We start from the raw sequence: 23,307 nt of genomic DNA, 5'->3' as shown, positions 1-23,307 counted from the left end.
CATTTTGACATCCAATGCAAAACTAATATTAATGCAACAGGATGGGGGTGAGAAGTGAACAGTGCAAAGCCCCGGGCAGTGATCATGTGGTGACTTTACAGGATGCCCCAAATAGCAGCCCCCCACTTACTACAGTTTGTGAGCTTGGCCAGGCCGCTTTGCCCACCCAAGCTTTCATCCGCTCAGTTGAAAATTAGGGATAATTATGTTGCCTACCTCACAGCAAAACGGTGATAGGGCTCCCACGAGAATGAAGATAGTTCACATTGACATGCCGAGAAAGGAAGAATGCTCCATGAATATTTATGATTATGATTCACAGAGGTGAACCTAAAAGGTAAAGACAGGAGAGACTGGCTGGGTGTTATAATGTCAGGGGAATGCTTCACAGTCCGATTCTGATTCCAGAAAATTCCATGGGCATCCTGGTGACCTCACTAACTTCGGTGCCTGCTGGTTTGAACAGGTAGACAGTACCTGGTCTCTGGGGCGCTGGACAGGCAAAGCCGCCCTTGTGCTGTGAGTGAGCTGTGCGCCTGCCTGGTGGCACTGTCTTTGCCCGGCATGGCAGTGGCCGGCGTGGCAGTGGCCTCCCTCCCCTCCCCCAGCCCCAGCCTCCATCCTCTCCCTCTGCAGTGGCCAATCAGTGGCCTTCTGTGCTCCTTTCTGTCCACGCTTCCACTGTGGCTGGACTCACTCTGATTCACAAGCTCTGGATCTTTCCTGGGCAGCCCCAGAGCACAGAGACCAGGTGGGGCCCGGCTTCCCGGGGAGCGGGGAGGGGGACTGTCTTCAAATTGAGAAAGGAAAAAGCCCTTGAACTAATCAGGATTTAAAATCCCCCAGTGATGGCCATCACGAAGAAAACAACGACCGTCACGGGGGAGAGGGGGCGGGAGGCCGTGGGAAGGCAGGCGCCGCGCACACGTGGTGTCCGAGGTGGAGTCCCAGACCTTCCCGGGAAGGGAGAGATCCTTTCTGGCTGACTCCCCTGACTCTGTGTTTCCTACAATTCTACAACAAAGATCCAGGAACATGAGAAAAGGAAACTGAGAAAAATGTGTCCTGTAATCCAAATTTAAGAAAGAACAGGACAGACAATGTGAGCCAGATAGAAATGAGGCCAAGAGTGCTTTCTTGGGGCCCCAGCACTTTCTTTTCTTTTTTTTTGTGAAAAGTCCAAACCTGTTTAACTGCTTCGTGTGAACAACGGTTCTGGGATGCAGTTCACGATGGGAAAGGAAATCTGATTAGCACTGGCAACTTCACCTTCAATCTTAGGTCAATCTAGTCCAACGGCACATTAAGAGTGATTGCTACCAACTGATTCCTAAAAGAAAGAAAAGTGAGAGGACGGGAGGGAGAGAGAGGGAGAGGGAGAGGAAGCGGAAGCGGAAGCAGGGGACACAATTTAATGAAGGGTTATACTGAGAAAGGTCGTCCTACATCAGCCGCAGAAAGCGAGCATCCCTTCTCATTGCCGACCCCGATAAATCCCCGGGTTCCACTGCGGATGCGTGGGCACTGCTAGGACCCCTCCCTCCACTCTCTATATCACGTTCCTGGTAATTTAAGTGATCAGATTTCTACAATTAGGACTGGAAATGTACTATTAACAACCCACATTTGTATGCTGCTCTACAGTTTGTGAAGCAGTTGTGTCATTGTTATCACATTTGGTCCTTCACCACCGAGCTAGGGGCAGGATGGGACTGGCCCCATTTTACAAGTGAGGATGTTATACCGAGACTCAGGAGATTGCCGCTCAAGGAAGGTCACAGAGTGACAGGAATCCAAGGCAGAGACTGATGCCAAATCTCACGACCTTTCCCCTGTCCTGGGAGAATGGCCACAGCGGACACAGAGAGGGAAACTGAGGCACAGACTAGTGTAGTGATTTAGTTACTCATTCACTGTGTAAATGACATAGTGGAGACCATCAGCTCTTAGCTAGAACACCTTAGACTTTCGACCTATTAAAATCGACGCCGTTATCTAAGACAAAAAAGACCTCCAGCGACTTTACAGTTCTCATGAAAAGGGCTGTGTATCAAGAAAGCATTGGACCCAGTGGGAATCAGAAGGATTTAGCTGTACTTTCTGTGTCATTATGTGCTAATATGATTATCTCATAGTAGCTATTATCTGTGTCCTATGAATAATGTCATCCCAGCGATTCTGGAGAATAAGAGTAGAGTTCCAGGCCCTTAAAAACAATCCTGGGCAGAGTCTGAGTAATCTAGTACCTTGAATCACAAGCAAGAGGCAAGTCTCAGTTTGGAATCAGAAAAGAAGTGATGCAAACCTTTTTAAGCTTTGGAAGGGAGGGAAGCCCGGGCAGACCCAGGATGTGACTTGAAAGGTTGGCTGCTTCTCTCCTGCTTGCTTTCCCCCTGGCCCACTGTGGCCTGCCCTCCTGGGCCCACCCTCCGCTTCAAATCCTGCCAGATGACTGACAGGCCTGCAGGACCACGAGGCAGACCCAGACACCTCCAGGCAGGGCTGCGACCTCCACACAGAAGAAGCACATTCTGTGCACAGGTTTGCTTCGCAGACTGATTCAAATCCCAATTCAGGCCCAAACCCCAATTACTGGACATGCCGAATGTAAGGTGTATATGTTTTTCCCCTTCCAAGTTCTTTTGTCGCATTGCTTTTCCTACGGAGATATTAGGCTGTTTCCATGATGTGAGACATCCTTCCTTTCTAGAATTTCCAGGAAGCGCCGTTGCCTCCCACGTGTTAGATTTAATGTAATTCAAACCGAAGTTTGAGGCTATTTCTCCTAATTCAGGAAAAGTTGTGAGCTTGGCAGCTCTGATGGAAAGAATTTTTTTCTTTAATGATAGTGGATTTGGCGGTGGGGGGGGAGGTGTTTTTCTCATTTTGGTTGTGTGTATATGTTTCATAAGTGCATAGGAGAATTAAGCTCAAAAAGCAACTGCTTGGAGAGATAGAAGCTCTTGTAATTCGTGTTGTGCATAATGGATTTGGCAGGGCCCAAGCACAGAAATTTCCAGAAGTGTTTGCGTGGCAGCAGTTCTGAGCCAATTCACATTTTTTAGCTGTCCTGGCGAGCTGCCCAGCCTACAAAAAAAGTCTTGTATCTCCACAAGTTTGGCTGGCCTTTCTGATGAGTTTCCAAACTGCATGGCAACATTGGATGAGCTTATTTTCAAGTGCCAAAAAAACTCCTGCTACTTATATTGTTACTAAATACCAGATGTGCTTAATACAGAGTGGGCAGAGCCAAACCTAGGGTAATCACATAACCTATCATTAACATTTTCTAAAAACAAAAAATGCAATTGGAACCCCAGATTACTGTTTTTCTTTGTTTGCTTTACGCCCTATTACTGGAACCCCTAGGGTGATGGGAACAGGACTTCGGGTGGAAAGGCCGGCTCTGGCAGCGACAAGGATGCTGTTTACCATCACAGCCCTGCACATCTGAAACATGTGTGAGAAAGCCTAGGCCCCAGCAGATTTCCTCCAGCCTCACCCCCTCACCACCCACCCCGCCGGGACGCAGCGGGCCGAGGCTCTCACCGCACGGGAGAGCCCTGACAAGTTGAGGTGTACTGGGACTTGACCTTGAAGGAGAGAAATGTACAGGGAGATGGGCGGGTAGGGTTGCGAGTTGGCAGATGAGAGGCTGGGCCAGAGTTGGCAGCTGTTGCTGGAAAAATGCAGAGAAATTCTGAAAGGCTTGAGGAGACAAGAGGATGCTGTGTGGCTTTGTCAGAGGCCCTGGCTGGGCTTCAATGGGTAGAACTGGAAGGAATTTCTCGATGCAAAAATCTCCAGTTCTAGCCCCCAGCCCCCCACCCATTGCTATAATGTCTCTTCTTTTCCTGCTTTCTTTCTTCTTCTTTCTTTCTTTTTTCTTTCTTTCTTTTCTTTCTTTCTTTTCTTTCTTTCTTTTCTTTCTTTCTTTTCTTTCTTACTTTCTTTCTTTCTCTCTCTCTCTTTCTTTCTTTCTTTCCTTTCTTTCTTTCTTTCTTTCTCTCTCTCTTTCTTTCTCTCTCTTTCTTTCTTTCTTTCCTTTCCTTCTTTCTTTCTTTCCTTCTTTCTTTCTTTCTTTCTTTCCTTTCCTTCTTTCTTTCTTTCCTTCTTTCTTTCTTTCTTTCTTTCTTTCTTTCTCTCTCTCTCTCTCTTTCTTTCTTTCTTTCTTTCTTTCTTTCTTTCTTTCTTTCTTTCTTTCTTTCTTTCTTTCCCTCTCTCTCTTTCTCTCCTTCCTTCCTTCTTTCCTTCCTTCTTTCTTTCCCTCCCTCCTTCCCTCCCTCCCTCCTTCTTCCTTCCTTCCTTCCTTCTTTCTTTCCCTCCCTCCTTCCCTCCCTCTCGCCCTCCTCTTCCTTCCTCCCTTCCTTCCTTCCCCTCTCTCCCTCCTCTCCTTTCTTTCCTTTCTTTCTCTCTGGTAGTTTTCTGGGAATCCAGTGGGGAGGGATGTGTGCCTGGCTTTTCTTGCTCTATTCCAGGCCATTCCTGCCATCGGGCTCCCTCTTCCCTACCTCCACGCCCTGAGCACTTGATTCTCCAAACCTCTATGCTTTCTGTCTTTTAGTCCCGCCTCCCAAACTCACAGTTATGCAAAGGGCATCCTTCTCACCCCAAGGTGGGTGACCCCCGATAGACAGATGGCAAGCATGTGTGTTGGGCTGATTAGAGAGAAAGATGGAATATGGCAAAATGAAATTTTATAGAGGGAGGGGGAAATCTCACCATAAGGAATTTGAGAGTTAATAACTGTTCTGAAAATATTGGTTATCTGCATTAGGACAACTGTATAAATAAAGGAATCAGTGACTCAACCCTTAGAGAGCTGTCTTAGGAAACCTGTTACTAAAAATATATTGTAATCCAACTGTGCCTTGCATGCCATTTTGCCAAGCCAAACTCAGCGAGAAGACTGCAGGCTTTCTCCACTGTGTGGCATCATTAGTGGGATAAACCATGAGCCTGTTCTAATGAGCAATGAAACACTTTGCAAATATTTGATTTAAGGGGATGCGAATAGTAAAATAATGTGGAACCGATGTCTGCAATGACTTTTGAACTTTCCTCCTAACTACAGTCACATGTGTTTTACACATCAGCTGTGTTCCTGAAAAGTCAGGTTTGAATCCGTATGCTAAGTGGAATTATGTTTCAGATGTTCTCGGGAGACTCCTGACTTGGGGGAACCAGGAATCAGTGAAGAAGCTACAGACAAAGTCTCACCCACGACCGCTTCGTCTCTGCTCAGTTTGGACGCCCCCTCTGCCCCTGGCCGAGGCTGAGGCTTTGAAGATGCAGTCAGCATCAGCAGTGGCTCATTTCATCGCTGGGTCTGGGGAGGAAAGGGCTGGTCCTAGGGCAGGGTCAAGGGCAGGCTGTTTTGTTTTCTAGCAGCAAAACAGAGAAGGCTGGAGGAAACCACCCAAGCGCCAAGCTCTGCAGAGGGCAAGTGAAGTCGGAGTTTAAAAACAAAAGTGGAGGAGCCCATCTCCTTGAAGCTGTTTATATTACATAACTCAAATAAACACAGCAGTGCAGGCATGGTTCCCTCGGTGAAAGCCAGGACCACAGAGCCCAGAGGCAGACAAAGGGCACCTCCTCCAGCCTCTGGCTAGAAATGGCTCCTTTAAAACAACAACAACAACGATAATAATATTCGGGGACATACCAGGACACTTCAGGAGGATATCCTGAATAAATTAAGTAGAGGACTCCTTCTAATTAGGACTTGTAAGGTGACTTTCTTTTCTCTGGCTAAGGAAAGAAATCCTAATCAGAGCCATGGGAAGAAGCAAAGTTGACCCGAAATGGCTATTTTCATTTTGCAAAGGAGGGACAAGAGGCACTTGATCCTGCTGTGAAATCCTGCAGGAGCACAGAGGCCGCTTTCTCAGGCACTGGGGGGCAGCTGGCTTTCTGACTTCAGCCCCTTCTCAGCCCAGGGTGACGTAGGGGGGACCCCAGCCTTCTGGGAAGCATTGGGCAGTTTTATGGAATCTGCCTGAAGAATAAAAAAAATAAAATAAAAGTTACGCACTCGGTAAATGGACACAGACCTACAGGCCCAGCGTCTGAACGAAATCAGAGAGTCTTGAAATTGAGAGCAGGCAAGAACCGACTGCAACCTTTTTCGTCAGTCACCGGCAGTGTCCCAGGACAGCAACCCTATCGTATGCCAGGGGACAAGAATAGAAAGAAAAATTGAGAACACAGCCCTGAGCACGGGCTGGTGGTATCGGTTGCCAGCAGTTGCCCCATTAGTAGGCTATGGGGACATGCGAGGGAAATTTTCTGTACGAGGCTTGTGTTTAAAAATATATCTTGCTTCAAAGCTGGCGCGGGAGTGGCTGGGGAGCGAGAGCCTGCTTTGTCTGTGCAGAGCAGTTTGCTCAACCTTCTGTGATTTACTGCACGGCACTTACCTCTCTGCGGCTGCCCTTCATGTGCCACATGACAGTGACCAAGACCTCAACCTGGCTCTTAGAAAGCTAACATGTTGGACGATTCCTGGACGAAAGCCACGCTCCAGAAAGATCCTCCCCAGTGGCTTGCTGGAAGCACACGGGGCCGGGGATGGAGGCTGAGGGGAAACGCTTCCCCACCAAGGCCTCTGACCCTTCTCACTCCATGGACGTGTCCCTGGGGATACTTCCTTCCCCATGTCCTTATTCTCAAAAGGAGGACACCAGTCCCTACCTACCTCCTAAGGGCGTTCAGGAGTAATAGCTAATGGAAATGACTTAAATGCCCTTGGCAAATACAAAGTTCAAGATCAAGTGCTGAATGGTGGCCTCCCTCACCTACCCTACCTAAGGCGTTACGTATGTGCACCCCCTTTAAATGCTTTGCTGACAGACTGCTCCGTGGGGTGTGAAGCTGGTCTGTGCCGAAGAAATCTCAGGTTCCTCCAGAGAAGTTTGCCTTTGCAGGAACTGCTGGAATCCTTACACGTCCAAACGCATATTCTGGGTAGGAAACAACAGGTGATGGGCTGCCAAGGCTGAGAGGCTGCCAGGATCCACCCATGGGCACCCAGGCTTTGGCACCCGTTTCCCAGGGAGAGATGAAAGGGAACAAATCAACACGGCAGGGTCAAGTTCAAGTCTGCCTCAATGAAACTCTGGAGACCTCCTTCTTGAAAAACAACTGGGACAGTGTGACAGCTGTTTAAGGATGCCAAAGAAAAGTGTCCCCGGGGAAACCTCCCCAGGGAATGCTCTGTTTGCAAGAGGCAGTTGTGAGTGACACACAAGACAGACAGCAGGAGTGGGGACGGCCCGGCCCCTGTGAACTCTCTAACGTCCCAGGGATCGGGACCACCCACCAGATGTGAAGTCTTGTATTTAGTGCCGAGGATGATGGCAATTATACCCGTGATGATGACTGCTGTTCTTCGGTGCCTGTTAGAAAATAGATTGCTCTGAAGCCATGGCTCCCGGAAGGGTCCTTCCTGGGAAACGTTTACCACTTTGGACTCCTCACAGCTCCTGTGGTTGTTTCCTCTGGGGGTCTTTATCAACCAGACACAAATCAGGTTTTATGGTTGCCCGTTATTTGCGGCTACTTCACTTTTTTAATTTTTAATTTTTGGCTGCGAGGCTTGTGGGATCTTAGTTCCCCGACCGATGATCAAACCCACACCCCCTGCAGTAGAAGCGCTGAGTCCTAACTACTGGACCACCAGGGAATTCCCTGCAGCTACTTTATAATCTGGTCAGTGGTTCCACATGGCAAGTGGGTGATGGGACATCAAGACAAGAAGATGGGGACAAAGTGTCCATCCAGAGATGCTACACCCTGGAGGTGAAGGCGGACCACACGATGGTCCCCGTTTGTGTGGGAGCTGCCATCTCTGAAGCAGGCTGGGTAGGTGTCTCTGATGGAAAGCACTGGACTCGGGTCCCAAAGACCTGGATCTGACTCCTGGACCAACCACTTCCTAGCAGTGTGGACTGGGGCACATTAGTGAACCTTTCTGAGTCTCAGTGGTCTCACCTGTAAAATGGAGCTGAGACCTACCTGTCAGGGCAGTTAGGGAGTTCCAAGGAAGAACCTCACTCCCAGAGACACAAAAAACATTAGCTGAAACAGCAAAATCTGATGCTGTATATGGGCGTGACCTCACCTCCAAGGGCGTTAAACTCAGTCACCTAGCAGGTAGGGTGTCCTCCTGTCTCACCCCCAAGAGCAGGGCCACAGAGCCCGGAAGTCAGCCTGCCACCTCCCCACCAAGAGCCGGTGATAGAGACCAGGCCGAGCAGGAGCTGTGAGTCCCCGGCGATCCAGAGCGCCTGCTACCACGCGGTTGTGAGCTTTTCCAGAGCGCGCGGGTTGGACCATTTGCCTGAGCCCCATCGCTCCCGGCTACTCAGGGGGCATCTCTTTCCTTCAGGCCCCTAGGGTACCACTCTGGGAACTGAAGCCCCAGAAGAAGTACAAATAGAAGGAAGCTCAGCGTTATATTCTTTCTAGATGAATCTCCAGGCTGCAGCCGCCCCAGGCGAGTCCCAGACCGGCAGCAAACCTGTCTGTGTGAGTCTGCCTCAACATGCTATTTGGAAAGTCAAGATTTTCAATGTAAACTTTGTTCTCCCTTCCCATTCTTCGGGGATTCACAGTTGGAGCTCTTTGCAGCCCTTCCTCTCCATGTCTCCTTGGTGCTGAAATGGGAGGTCACACGACATCCCTGTAAGAACAAGTCCTTGGTGCCACCGTCCTATCGGAAGGCAGAGCTGAGGCGGCATCGGCTCCCGAGTTTGCCTGGATGTTGGTTTCTCAGTGGCACTATTTTTGGCAGATTTTTTTATCCTTGTTCTTTATCACAAGCCCGTCGGGCAAATGACAGCGGAATTGCAAGCTTGAATGGGCTTGTCTGACAGGCCAACTTTTATCCTGGGCTCTGCTGCCTGACTTTTAAAAAGGAACCCCAAGCAGAGGATAGTAATTTCACACCGATTCCTTGCTGTAATTTGCTTTGGGGTTTAAAATGTCCCGTTTCAATCACCTTGGCTGCGCGGCGTAAGGGAGAAGATGGGCCACGCGTGTGGTTAACGTCTCTGTAATAGATACACGCAAAGGCACTGCTTTGCTCTGAAGCAACAGCCCTAGGAACACTGAGCTGCAGACCAAGGAAGTCTCTACCAGCCACAGACAAGTGCATGCAAAGAGCTCCGTAACAGATGACCGGCTCCCGCAGAAATAGGACCACTTGTAATAGAAGCCTCACATGGAAATCTCCTCTATTCAAGCATGTGTTAGAATACCTTTATGCTCCAGGCTGTGTTAAGCGGAGGAGTTGGGGTGGTTTTAGGAAACCCTGCAAAGTAAGAGGATCTGAAACCCAGATCTAAACACAGTGAGGCTCAGATGAAGTCCAGCTGAGGTTGCAAAATCCCACTTGGATAAGGGGAAGCGGGCGGGTACAGACCAAAAAAGAAAAAAGTACCCATGCTGATGAGGACTGGTAAGGCTGTGCTTGGAGAATCCTCTAAGGAAAAGGACAGAGGCTCCTGGAAAAGGTCAAGGGACAGGGTTGTACCCAGTTTCGCAGCAGGAAGCAATGGCTTTTCCTGATTTATAATCTGCCCGTGGAAGCATCTCTCCCGTTTCTTCACCACCTCTCACCACACTCACGATGGAGGCCATACTGCCTGACGCTTAATTAGTCTTCCTGCCCGTAGCCTGTCATGTTTCATGTTTCTTACTCCTCACCTAGCCTGTGTGTGCCTTGAGGTCAGGGACCAACACGCAGCCCTCTCTGCACGCCCTGAGGCTCCTTCCCAGGGCTTAACAACTACCCGGAGCATCTCAGAGCCCTTCACACATGGCTCACAAAGCTTCAGGAGTACCAGTGGGATTGCATAAGGCTCAGGCAGGCTATTTCAAGGGGAACAAATCCCAGCTCATTCTTGGTGGGATACCAGGCTGCTGACGATCTCTCCCACCCACCTTTTGTGCCTTCCTGGCCGTGACAGCATATGTTATATATGCCAGCTGAGCACAACTCAGTGCTCTCGGGCCTCTGGGTCTTTGCACACACTGTTCTCTCCACCTGGTTGCCCTTCCCCTCGTTCATCCATCTGTGGACTTGTCCGCTCAGCTCCAGGTCAACCCTCCCCTCCAGACAAAGCTGCAGGCATCCCGTGGGCAGAGCTGGTGACGCCTTGTGCTGTGTGCCCAGGGTACTTGGCCCGATGCGGCGACTGGGCCAGCTTCCCTGCCATCGGGTCGGTACCGCCTGTTGGCAGGTCTGCCTCTCCGTCGGGCTATGAGTGCCTTGAGGGCAGGACCCACATTCCTCCTCATCCCTCACCTCTTGGTCCTCAGCACAGTGCCTGGCACCAGTACAGGTTTATTGAAGGAATGTGTTTGCCCACATTTGGTAGATCATGGGGAAGATGGGACCGGGGCCCAGTAAGTAATATGGGGACAGAGCAAACGGGATCCTGCTGGGAGATAAGTAAGCTGCAGAGAGAAGCAAGGCCCCGGGGCCCCTCTTGATGAGCTAGGGCACCCAGGACCAATCCTACATAGGATGTTTTGAGAAGTGATGCAATCCTTTTGATAGCTTGTCCCACTTTGGGGGTTTCTCTGTATTTCCTTCCAAATCTTTATGCAACCTTCTCTTACTGCTTTCAGGTACTCTGCCCACAAAGATCATTATTAATAGTTTCCAGGGATAGACTTGGGGGGCGGGGCGTAGCAGTGCATTGGCTGGGGGACCAGGAGGAGAGAGTAGCACTAGCCCTGGATGGGGGGCAGGTGGAAGAGGGGACGATTAGTATCGCGGACCCCAGTCTGGCTTTGGACCCCAGCCCGCCCCACGAGATGCAGTGAGCAGGCCTCAGCCTCCCTGCCTGGGCCAAGAGTGATGGCTCTATCACCCAGTTGCTCAGAACACTGAGCAAATTAATGCATGGAAGCATCCAGAGTGGAGCCTGGCACATAGTAGTTGCTACTGAAACCCAGGTCCTGTCATCTGGAACCAGAAGCTGGAGTCCAGCCGGGCTTTCTCCACGTGTGAGCTGTCTGACCTCAGTAGGTCATGTCACCTCACCTCTCCACTCACGTTCCCTTGACTCTGATATGGAGACAGAAATGCTGACCTCGTGGGCCATTGTGAGAATCAAGGAGAGGCTGGGAGTGAATGTGTTTTGTAAGCTATGAGGTGCTTTCCGGAGGTGCTTGTGAAGTTACCTGGGTGAAGGTTGGGAAGGTGAGAACACCTCAGATATCTTGCCTCTGTGGAGTCAATGATTGTGTATTAACTTTAAATACATTTCTGTAAAGTGATGCTTTAATAGCCACCTGAGGGCCTACTAGGTACCCCTGAGCAAACTGTGACTCTCATTGTGATGGCCAGTTCTATGTGTCAAATTGGCTGGACCACAGTACCCAGGTATTTAGTCAGACATTATTCTGGATGTTTCTGTGAGGGTGTTCTTGGATGAGATTAACATTTAAATCATTGGACTTTGAGTAAAGCAGATTGCCCTCTGTAATGTGGGTGGGTCTCATCCAATCAGTCAAAGGCCTGAATAGAACAAAAGACTGATGGCCCCCACGGAAGAGGGAATTGTGCCAGCAGACAGCCTGTGGACTTGAATTGCAGCACTGGGTCTTCTGTGGGTCTCCAGCCTGCTGGCCTACCCTGCAGACTTTGGACTTGCCAAGCTGCAAAGTTGCATGAACCAATTCCTTAAAAATCACTCTTTCTCTCTCTTCCTTTTTCTCTCTCTGTACACACACACACACACACACACATGCATGCGTGCATGTGCACGCACTACTGGTTCTGTTTCTCTGGAGCACGCTGACTAATACACCCATAAATATTAGGAGTCCTCAGATAGCTTTAAACTATATACTCTAACAGTCACAGTGAACATGAATTTCACAGGGTGCCACTTTCAAACACAGCTGGTCAAATCTAAGCTTGATTGCCCTACCTCACCCATTTCTTGCCATGGAAACCACATAAAGATTCTTGCCCACAGGTTCCCCCAGCTCCCTCCGCCTCTTGACTGACCTGGTGCTTCCCCATGTGACCCTGCATGGTGTCTTGTGTTCTCCCCAAGGAACCGTGAGTATAATCAAGTCTTTAAACTGTCTCAGTCTCTCTCTGTCTTGACTTGCATCTGGTCTTACTAATCCCCATCCAAGGTACTATGACAAAACAGACCATGGCTTCAGCCCAGTGCTAGGAAAACCCTGGCCAGCATCCAGAGATGGGCGAGTGGGTTACTGTCACTGTCGTGTGTCACTCTGCTAGAGGCCACGGTACTATTCTATGTGAGATCTGAGGCTGATAGAAACAGTAGTCAGCTTCTCAAGCAGCTCAGGCCAAAAGAACAACTCCTTGCATAAAACAGAAATCATCATCGTCATTATAAACACGATGTGGCCCTACAAAGAGCCCAAGTGAGCAGTATTCTCAATGGGACCAAACGTTCATCCTGAGTAAGGGTTTTTACTGTTTCCTTCAGGGCCCAGACAAGTGGCAGTCGCCCCTGCAGGGAGTGTTCCAGAAGCATCTGTGTCTGAGACAGAGCTCATTCACCTCACCTCGGGGGAGAGGAGGCCAGCTACCTCTCAGAAAAGAGTTAATTCACCCCAGATGACTCATAAAGTCACAGAACCACACAATTACAGAACCTTAACATTTCAGAGTCTGGAAGGGAGCTGACAGGTCATCTGGGTCCCACACCCCTCATTTTAAGAATTAAAAAATTATCCCAGTGAAAACAAAGACTTTCACTCACCTGCAGTTCTTATTATGGAGCCCCCAACGAATGCTAATTGAAGGACTGAATGGAAAACAGCTTCGAACTACAACCAGTGTTTATTTTGTGGGTTTTCTTACTGATGGAGGAATGGGTCCATCCGTTCATCTGCCCATTTATTTATCTGTCTATTCATCCCTCCATCCACCGATTCCCCTGCCTAGTAAGATGTGAAGACAGCGACACAAAGAGCGCGGATTTCGCTTGCTCACACTTCCTCCTCTTTCCTTCTTGTTTCCCTCTCTCACCCAGGCTGAAGAGGAGCGTTGCATGCATGTGTGGGTGTGGGAGAAGGGCCAGTTGAAGGCACTGTTGCTGTGGGTGTTTTGAACCTCTCCAAGTCCCTCACACGCCCACGGTCGATATCACCCAGCCAGGACTGCTTGACAGAGCACATGATAGAGGGGAACTTAACGAAGGGACCCAAGGTGCTAGAGGGCTGAAAACAAGCCCTTCTCTTGTCTTCACAATACCTTCCAGTGTCAGAACACGGGGTCACTGGATGGAGCTCAGGACAAAGAAATGTAACTAAACCACTGCTGGAGGTGCCGCTTCCCTGTTTCCGACGGCCCGTCAGACTATCCACCTGGCTCCGGCTGCGGGTCCTGAGTTAAACGTTACAGCTGATGGTGAGAGGGGCTGGGTGAATCCATGATCAATAGTGATGCTGGTTCTTACAGGAGCTAAGATAAGGGTAATTAAATCCTGTGCTTCGGGCCATATAAACTGATCTCTGCAGGAGGGCGAGAATTAATTTAATTTCACATGCACAATCCTGTCCAACGCCTCCACCAGCTTTGTATGATAGACCCAGTGCGTGGCAGAGAAGATAGAGGGAAGGCAGAAAGATTTGTTCCGAGCTCCAGGTATTAGTAACCACCACACAAATCAAGAGCTTGAACTTGATGGGGCCCAAGGCTGATCTAGGGTGGCAAATCCAGAACTTCTTACAGCTTCTCCCTCTATTTGGTTTATTACACACAATCTGTACTGGGACTGTTTTCACACTTAATGGCAATCCTGAATCACTATCTACTTCCCATTTTCGCCTGCAAAACAGCAACCCAGAGCTAGTGCTCCGCCATAAATACTCGGCCCCATAAAGCCACGACTGTATAGATTTGCCTTTTTGTGCGTCTGTGTCTGATTCACTGGCGCTTTGGCAGCCTTCCAGGATCTAGGAGAGGAAAAAACCATCCTCAGCATCCCAACAGCCTCATTTTGATCTGTGATACTGAGCAACTCATTTCCACTTCACAGGCTCTGCTGAGCTGTGCCGCAGAAAGACAAATCCCAGACGAAGAGAGGGCGGGCGGGAGGATGGTGGAGGAGACGGAGGGAGGGGAGGGGAAAGCAGAAAAAGGCCGCATCTATTAAGCTGTTTTTCTTTTGGTGAAAAGAAGCATTTATCAGTGATTTCATATATCATGTGAGAGGTGGCTTCCTGCCAGTTTCCAAGAATCCAAACAACCCACTGACATCAGATGCTAAATATAGCTCAGCCTTTGCTTTAGGTGAATAAATAATGCTGCTGGAAAGGAATAGGTTCTCTTCAGTTACATGTTTATTATGATGAGGCTGTCAGGCTTGTGTAATCAAAAGAATAATGTCCAGTTCCAAGGAGGAATGGTGGGCAAAGAATCTTCAAACGGTTTCGGGAGGTCACTGATGGAGACAAATTCCCCTTGCCTTCCCAGATGGCCAGCTGAGCCTGGCCCTGGGAGGGAGGTGGGTGATTCAGTTGTTGGGGGTCTTCAAAGCCGTGATAAGTGTGTGTGTGTGTGTGTGTGTGTGTGTTGTATTTGCACGTCTGCCTTGTCCTCCAAACCAATAAGGAACGGAGGCTGGTCTCTCTGGGGGAATACACAGAATGAAGACTTTCAAGGGCACAGGTACGGTCATGAGCTTGTCATGAGGCTGGGGTAGAGGTGAGTGGGGACTGGAGAGAGAGCTGGGTGGGGTTTGTAGTAAAGATGGCCAAGGCAGCCTCTGTGTATTCCGCCAGCCTTCAGGTAAGGACGCTTGTCCAACAGCGATTGGAGAGCCTAACCCCATTGCTCTCAGGGCCTCAGTGCTTTTGATTCCACCCCCGAGAGTTTTTATGTTTAGCATGTTGTGTCGAAGCCACATGAAGAATTAAGATTTATAATAAGACCTAGAGATTTCTGCCTTCTCTTCCAGCACCAGCCTTCTCCCCGCTTATCCGCAGGCTCACATGGAGGAGGGGAGCCATCCCCAAGGGCTTGTAGGTACTTGGAGGAAGGGGCAGCTGTCAGGAGAAGAAAGGCAAGAAAATTAGTGTGGGGAGAGAAGGAGACAGGGAGTCAAAATAGCTCCTGGAAGGTGTTGGATCCCTACTAACATCTGCAAGATTTCTCTTCACAGTCAGGGATGGAATAGAGGTGGTTGCTATGGAAACGGGTGTAAAAGCAGCCCAGAGAAAGGAGAGGGCTAGATATAAAGAGGAAAGAGGAAAAGGCACACAACACTTTTAAATCATCAAAGGGGAATACTCCAGCACTTCCCATCTCTGAGAGGAGAGAAAAAAGTCATTGAGCCCAGAGACTGTGGAATGCTACAAGCAGGGGAGGGGTCGGGGCTCTCAGACACTGTAATCCCTTTCTCCTCAAGCCTGGGTATTGAACCTGCTTTCCTGCAGTTAAGATCATCGACCAGAAAAGCATCTGCAGGCTGCTCAGGGCGGTAAACACCGAAGTAGACCGCATGCTCTGCTTGGCTTGGTCGTGACCTTCAGTAACGACCTTGGTGAGATCAGGCTATTTTTCTGGGTCACGGTTTCATCCCCTACCTTCCTCCCAGAGAGGAATGACGAAGCACTTTGCTCAGGGAAGAAACGATAGTGCTGTTTAAGGCAGAGACATTTCAGAGTGTCAGGAGCTCTGGGTGCAGCTGGACAAGACGTGAGCTGCCCCAGCCAGTATCCTGAGCACATCCCAGTGGGCCAGGGCGGCAGAGGCCCAAGCTGTGTTTATACACAACCAACTTCACTTTGTTTCAGTGTGGGTATTAATAGGATGAAAGCGTCTTCTCCGGCTGAGGAGAGTTTTAAGAAGTCATCCATCTTTTATCCGAGGACTTACAAACACAGTGCTGCAGACACTGGCGCTCGCCAATAGAAATAAGATTCGAGCCACAAACGTAACTTAAAATTCTCTAGTAGCCCCATGAAAAAGGTAAAAAGAAACAGATAACAGATAATCTAATTCATTTAACCCCAATATATACAAACTATTATCACTTCAATAAAATCAATTTGGAAATTATTAATGAGATCTCTTATATTCCTTTTTTCATACTAAGTCTTTGAAATCTGGTGTTCATTTTACAGTTACATCTCAATGAGCCATGTCTCAAGGGCTCAGTAGCCACATGTGGCTGATGGCTATTGTATTAGACAGTGAGGCTCTAGAATTTTCCTTTATACATAGGAAGAAAACAAGGAAAGAACACAAAGAAGAATGGAAAATAGGTCTGTTTGGCTCAGGCACTGTTTCTAACCACTGGCCATGTCTCACTGTGGGAGCAATAATTACACACACACAGACACACACACATTTTGAACAGATAGTCAACCTCAAATACTTCTCTCTGCCATTGAACCGTGGCCCTCCTGTGATTAAGATGAAGGAGAATTTCCATCTAACAACCTCAGTCTCTGGGCCAGTGAAATCAGACAAACGCAGTTCAAGACACATCTGTATCCCTTCCTGAGTGTTCCTTTCTGAGACAGTTTCTTAACCTTTCTGGGTTTGCCTCCATTGCTAAATGGGAATGCTATTAGTTAGGTCACACAATTGTTTTTAGGGTTAAATAAGGTAAAGCCCTGTGGCAGATTTAGCACAGAACAGATGTCCATGGGGGTAGCTCACTTCCTGTTCCTTGCCCACCTTGGGTCTATCAGTCTGCCCCTGAGTATCTAATCTTCTCGAGGCCTCTGTGAATGAAGAAACTAGAATGGTACATTTCTTCACATGGTGGGAAACCACTAGAGTAGAAACAAGACTTTAAGGACAGGAATCGGCCTTCTTTCACCAATTCAGTTCAAGCTAATAGCTGGGTGTTTTCCTAGCGCAGAATGATACTAAGGCTCAGTCAATCAGAAAGAGACCTTCTTGAGAAAAGACTCTAAAAAAGAATGAATATATATACATGTATATGTATAACTGAATCAATTTGCTGTACACCTGACACTAATACAACATTGTACATCAACTGTACTCCAATAAAATTAAAATTAAAAAAAAAAACAAATTACAAAAAAGAAAAAAGAGCCCTTCTTTTGATGGTCATGAACTACATGGTAAGACATTTAGAAAAGGAAATTTAAATGTGTCCTTTATCACAATAGCCAAGACATGGAAATAACCTAAATGTCCATTGACAGATGAATGGATAAAGAAGATGTCACACACACACACACACACACACACACACACACACACACACACACACACACACACAATGGAATACTATGCAGCCATGAAAAGAACGAAATAATACCATTTGCAGCAACATGGATGGACCTAGAGCTTATCATACTAAATGAAGTCAGACAGAGAAAGACAAATATCTTATGGTATCACTTATATGTGGAATCTAGAATAGGACACAAAAAAACTTATCTACAAAACAGAAACAGACTCACAGACATAGAGAACAGACTTGTGGTTGCCACGGGGGAGAGGGGGTGGGAGAGGGGTGGATTGGGAGTTTGGGGTTAGCCTGTGCCCGAGTGCCCCCTGTGTGGGCAGAGCCCCTCAGGAGTGAGGTGCGCACCACAGCAACACCGTTAAACCAGCACCCCTTGGGCCTCCTGACCCCAACTCCCTGCGGAGGTGGGAAAACTGGGAGATTATGGAGAATGGCTCCATTCTAGGGAAAGTTTAAGTGTGAGGAGGCAGGGAGAGTCGCCCCATCATTACTCTGGTCGTTGTTCCTTCTGTGAAAGTGGCAATTTGAGCATCTACTCCAACCTCTCATCTAAAAAGGGCCAGTGTGTCCCAGGGAAGGAATCACAGGCCAGGATGGCCACGGGGGGCAGGATGGGCCCGTCTGGTGTCCACAGGATGACACGCCACCCTGCTGCCCCCCATCCGGATGCGAGTCAGGCACTGCCAGCTGAGTAGGAAAGGAAAACCCAGAAAAGCGTGTGTCTGGTGACTGGGAAACATGGAGAGGCCTTACAGGCCTGGAATAGCCATGAGCCTGCACAGGCCTGGCAGTCAGGAGGAAAGAGGCTGGGCCTGCATTTCCACAGGCCTCTCTCAGGCTCTGGGGGCTCAGGCCACCCCAAAGTCCCGGAGGTTATGTAATTGAGTTCCTAAATGGATCAAAGGCAGAACTCCAGACCCCTCATTTATGCCCAAGGACGGAAACACTGGATTTCTCCTGGGAACTTCTGGTTTCTTCTCTCTGTTCCTATTCTTTCCAGCTGCTGTCAGAGGAGGAAGAGGCCTTTCCAAACAGACATCTGTCTTCCAGTGGATCTGCCTCTCCAGACCCCACCCAGGGCTGCTCTGAACCTCACAGAGAACGACGCTAGGAGATGCCCCGCAGGGGACCCACCTCCCAGGGCTGCCCTGGACCATCCTGGGTTTTAGCTCTGAATGTCCTTCTATCCCAGGAAAGCCCTCATCCTGGCCCAGCTGGGACGGTTGGGCACTTGCCCCTGGTTCCAGCTTCCTTCTCAGCCCTAGAGCCCAGGTTGAGAGGCTCCTGGGCAGTGACTCCATCAGGAGATGATCGTGAGAGGAGGGGCCTTCCTCTCCCCACAAAGAGCTCTTTATATTCTGGCAGCAAAGGAAAAGCTGGGCATGGGCCTTTACCCCACTTCCTCAGCTGCCTGACCGGGAATAGGAGCTGGTCAGGAGATGCAGACGGCAGGGGGAGAAAGCTTCACCTGCCCCACTGCCCAGAGACGCTCGAAGCCCAGGTGGGCACTTGGTACCCTGGCCTGCTGGCAACCTCAGAGCATCTCTACTCCTCCAGCTGGGCTTCGGGTCATCAAGACCCAGGTAGTGAAGGGGCAGGAGACGACGGTGGGAGAGAAGTGGGGTGTCATGTCCTGGTCCCTGTAGGTGTATGCAGTGGTGTGCTGGTAAGTGTTTAACAACAGGCTCTCTGGTGTGCAGCAGAGCCCCGATTTGTATCATTTGCCAGTGTCTTTGGTGTAGATGCTTCATAGCTGATTTCCAGATGCCAGTGTGATGTCGTTGAACGGGGATGGGGACGGATGCACTCCACTGGCTCTCGTGAGCCATGGGGGCTGTGTCCTTGTGCCGTGTGTACTTAGCTGGCTGTGCCCACTGAGTGATCCAGCCAGGCCCTGCATGGGGCGCTTGAGATGGATGAAGCTTTCGCTGAGTGCTAAGGTGAGGCTGAGAGTTTTGTTTTTTCTTTTTTTATGCTTTTATTTATTGTTTTAAATTTTATTTTAATTTTTAAAAAAGTTTTATTGGAGTATAGTTGATTGACAATGTTGTGTTAGTTTCAGGGGTACAGCACAGTGAATCAGTTATACATGTACATATATCCACTCTTTTTTAGTCTTTTCCCATATAGGCCATTACAGAGTATTGAGTAGAGTTCCCTGTGCTATGCAGCAGGTCCTTATTAGTTATCTATTTTATATGTAGTAGTGTGTATATGTCAGTCCCAATCTCCCAGTTTATCCCTCTCCCACCTTTTCCTCTGGGTAAACATAAGTTTGTTCTCTACATCTGTGACTCTACTTCTGCTTTGTAAATAAGTTCATTTGTACCTTTTTTTTAGATTCCACATATAAACGATGTCATATGATATTTGGAGGCCGAGAGTTTTGAGTGCCATTCACCAATACCAGGAAACTAACTTACTAGCTGTGACCTTAAACCTGTGAAATGAGATTTATCCAGAAGCGGGAGTTATAAGTGATGGGATCAACTCTCAGGAAATGAATGATCTAATTGTGAATGGTGTCAAAGGACTTATTCTATAAGCAAGCAAGGCAGACCCTGATCTATATTCTCCTACACAAACAGTAAGAAATGTGGGGCATTGTGATACTCACTGAAAAAAATAAAATGTAAAAGGAAAGCAATGAATTTTCTTCGACATTAGAAAACATTATTTTTGTGGGTATAACCTAGAATCAATTATTAAACCCCTTTTGAATAAAGCATAACGTGTAGTAAACTGCAAGGAGGGTTGTTCATTTCATTTAATGATAAATAAAATGATGTTTGACCAATTTGATGAAGACAGTAAGTCAAACTTAAATGTTCTGGCCTTTGATGTTGCCGTAACGACAAATCTTATTAAGAAGCTTTTTACATTTAAAATATGAAAAATGCAAACAAAATTTAGTAGTGAAAGTAAAATTAAATATTTAATGACATAATTAAGTCTATTAATGGTATGTTCTTTATTTTTCAGATTAAGTATTCACAGCGATGATCATCTCTTTCATCTTTGTTACTTAAGCAATGTGTTTTTCATAATTATTTGTTAGGTATTTTCATTAACATTTGATGAATATTAATAGTTAAAATAAAAAACTGTTTTTATTTCTGTTGTAATGACTTTACGGAGATAATAGTATATAACTGTTTATAATGTGTTCTACTTGTTAATGTTTAGATCACTGATTTTGTTGCCACAGAGTGAAAACGTGGGTCTTTATAGGTGATAAATGACAATTGTCACATTCTTCCATTATTCTTTATTTATTTATTTAATCTACTATTCTTACTGTAGCTCCACTGTGGGAGAAATATGAATTGCAAACTCACGACTAAAACTAATAAGTCGTGTTTTAGGTTTAATCCTATTATTGTGTTAATAATGACTTGCCTATCTGTTTAGATGTCCTAATTCGTTTCCCATTTTTTAGCTCATTTACCTCCCCGTTTTGGCCCATCAGAGCTCATACGGCTCTGGGACATTATCTCTCCATGACATTTAAGGCTTAATATCTGATGGCCTCCCAGATATTTTTCTTCTGGGACGAAGGATCAGGGTTTTCCATCCTGGACAATATAAAGCAAATGCATGTGGATTTCCTAATTTTCCATTTTAGACAGTGATGGTGGAGAGCAAACAGGAATGGGTCCAGGGCTTCCCTGGTGGCGCAGTGGTTGAGAATCTGCCTGCCAATGCAGGCGACACGGGTTCGAGCCCTGGTCTGGGAAGATCCCACATGCCGCGGAGCGACTAGGCCCGTGAGCCACAATTGCTGAGCCTGCGCGTCTGGAGCCTGTGCTCCGCAATAAGAGAGGCCGCGACAGTGAGAGGCCCGCGCACCGCGATGAAGAGTGGCCCCTGCTTGCCGCAACTAGAGAAAGCCCTCGCACAGGAACAAAGACCCAACACAGCCATAAATAAATAAATTAATTAATTAAAAAAAAAAAAAAAGGAATGGGTCCAATCGACATGAGGGCATGAAATGTGTATGGTGGTTGTGCCTTGGTTCACCAAGTGTGGTGGCCACGTTGCCATCAGCAGCACGGAAAGCTTGCCACTTCCAGGGCAGCCCAGGACCTGCGTCTTCTCCAGTCCCCACTTCTGGCTCCCACTCCTCGGGCTGCTGACCACCCCTGCAGCTTCTTCTGAAACCTGAAGAGCATTTTCCCTGAGGATGACCAGCAGGAAGGTGACAGTAGTGTACCCCGGTCTCACGGTCAGGCGGGCCCGCAATCGCGATTCCAAGCCGTTCTGATCCAGATCCCTGCTCAGCATTCTGTGATGGGCGAGAGCAGGCCTTGGAGTGCAGCCGGAGTCGTGCTAATCAGAACAGGAGGTCCTTTGGCTTTTCTCGGAAAGCTTTTTCTCCTCTGCAGAAGGCATCTGCATTTTTAAAGCCACAGCTTGCTGGAAAGAGTTCTGAACCACAAAAAATGTACAGGAGGAAGGAGAGTTTCTTCTAGCCATTAACAACTTATAGATAACTTGTCATTTAAGTTTACAAGAACACATATGCGTTTCAGTAGCAACTACAATTACAATTTATTGAGAACTGGCCTTCTGGAGGGCTATTTCTGACTCTCGTGCAAACCCTGCAAAGTGGGAGAGATCACCCTGTCTTGTGGATAATTGAAGCTTGGTGTGTAGGTTGGACACTCAAAGGGTTCACAGGTGTGGATGGGTGCAGCTGGGATGCAAAGGCAGGTCTTTCTGGCTCAAAATCCTGTGTTCTTCTCACCACAGCGTGATCTTACCTCCTTCATCAGCTATTCCTCTCTGTGGTCGTATAAGACACAAGCTCCAGATACATCTCATAACTGTATTAAGAAAAGCCGAATATATGTATAACTGTACACCTGAAACTAACACAACATTGTAAATCAACTATACTCCAATATAAAGTAAAAATTAAAAAAAAAAAGAAAAAAAGCCGAACACACACAGGCACAGGAAAAAGGACAAGGTCCCCCTTGTTTATGAAACTGATGCAAAACCCTGGTTTGCAGGAAGACACCACCGGAGGTGGCCCTGGCCCCGCTGCCCTTACAGGTATGCCAACCCTTTGGCCCTGATGGGAAACACCATGCCCTGCTCTCAGATTTTTAGGCGGGGGCACTGGTCACCTGGGCCAGCCTTAGGTGTCTGTGGGTTCCCCAGACCTCTACAAACAGCTGTCCTGGGATATCTAAACCTCAAAATTTTATAACATGTGCTTAAACCATTCACAGTGAACACTTAACAGTTCTGGTTACAGTAAGTCCCCTACATACGAATGAGTTCCGTTCCGAGAATGCGTTCGTAAGTCCAACAGAGTTAGCCTAGGTACCCAACTAACACAATCAGCTAGATTGTACTGTACTATAATAGGTTTATAATATTTTTCAGACAAATAATACATAAAAAACAAAAAATAAAGAAAACATGTTTAATCTTACAGTAGAGTACCTTGAAAAGTACAGTAGTCCAGGACAACAGCTGGCACTTCTTAGCAGTACCAGCTACATCACCGCTGCTTTTACGCTTGCTTCCGACATCCTGGGTTTGAAATGAAGATGCTGTACTGCCGTACTCCATACAATACTGTACAGTGACGTACACAAAAGCACAACCACTTGCAGAGGATGCACGTGACCACGTACGCCAGACACGTGAACTAACTGACGTGATTGGACATGCGAACGTAGGTTTGAATCTTTGAAAGTTCGCAACATGAAGGTTCGTATGTGGGGGACTTCCTGTATTTCCAGCAATGACATCTGCTCTCATGTCACTGAGAGCCTGGCTGCTGCCCCCAAAAGCGAGCGGAGGGCTTCCCTGGTGGCGCAGTGGTTGAGAGTCTGCCTGCCAATGCAGAGGACACGGGTTCGAGCCCTGGTCTGGGAAGATCCCACATGTCGTGGAGCAACTGGGCCCGTGAGCCACAACTACTGAGCCTGCGCTCCGTAACAAGAGAGGCCGCGACAGTGAGAGGCCCGTGCACCGCGATGAAGAGTGGCCCCCACTCGCTGCAACTAGAGAAAGCCCTCGCACAGAAACGAAGACCCAACACAGCCAAAAATAAATAATA

The 23,307-nt window shown here is 48.0% G+C and overlaps 1 long non-coding RNA gene across 4 annotated transcripts; it reads left to right on the top strand.

The window, feature by feature from the left end:
* Positions 1-325: 325 nt before the first annotated feature.
* Positions 326-22,661, top strand: LOC309642084. Of its 4 annotated transcripts, XR_014252958.1 has the most exons (5): positions 326-2,612; positions 11,994-12,079; positions 13,032-13,408; positions 18,232-19,171; positions 19,572-22,661. It is a non-coding gene; the product is annotated as an uncharacterized lncRNA (long non-coding RNA). The 4 variants fall into 4 exon arrangements; XR_014252959.1 differs by having other exon boundaries at positions 2,430-2,541; positions 13,032-19,171; XR_014252960.1 differs by having other exon boundaries at positions 2,484-2,612; positions 13,032-19,171.
* Positions 22,662-23,307: the final 646 nt, after the last annotated feature.

Source organism: Balaenoptera physalus (genome assembly GCF_965194825.1).
Source record: "Balaenoptera physalus genome assembly, chromosome: 14".
Taxonomy (NCBI): domain Eukaryota; kingdom Metazoa; phylum Chordata; class Mammalia; order Artiodactyla; family Balaenopteridae; genus Balaenoptera; species Balaenoptera physalus.
This window is presented reverse-complemented; position numbering and strand designations above follow the sequence as displayed.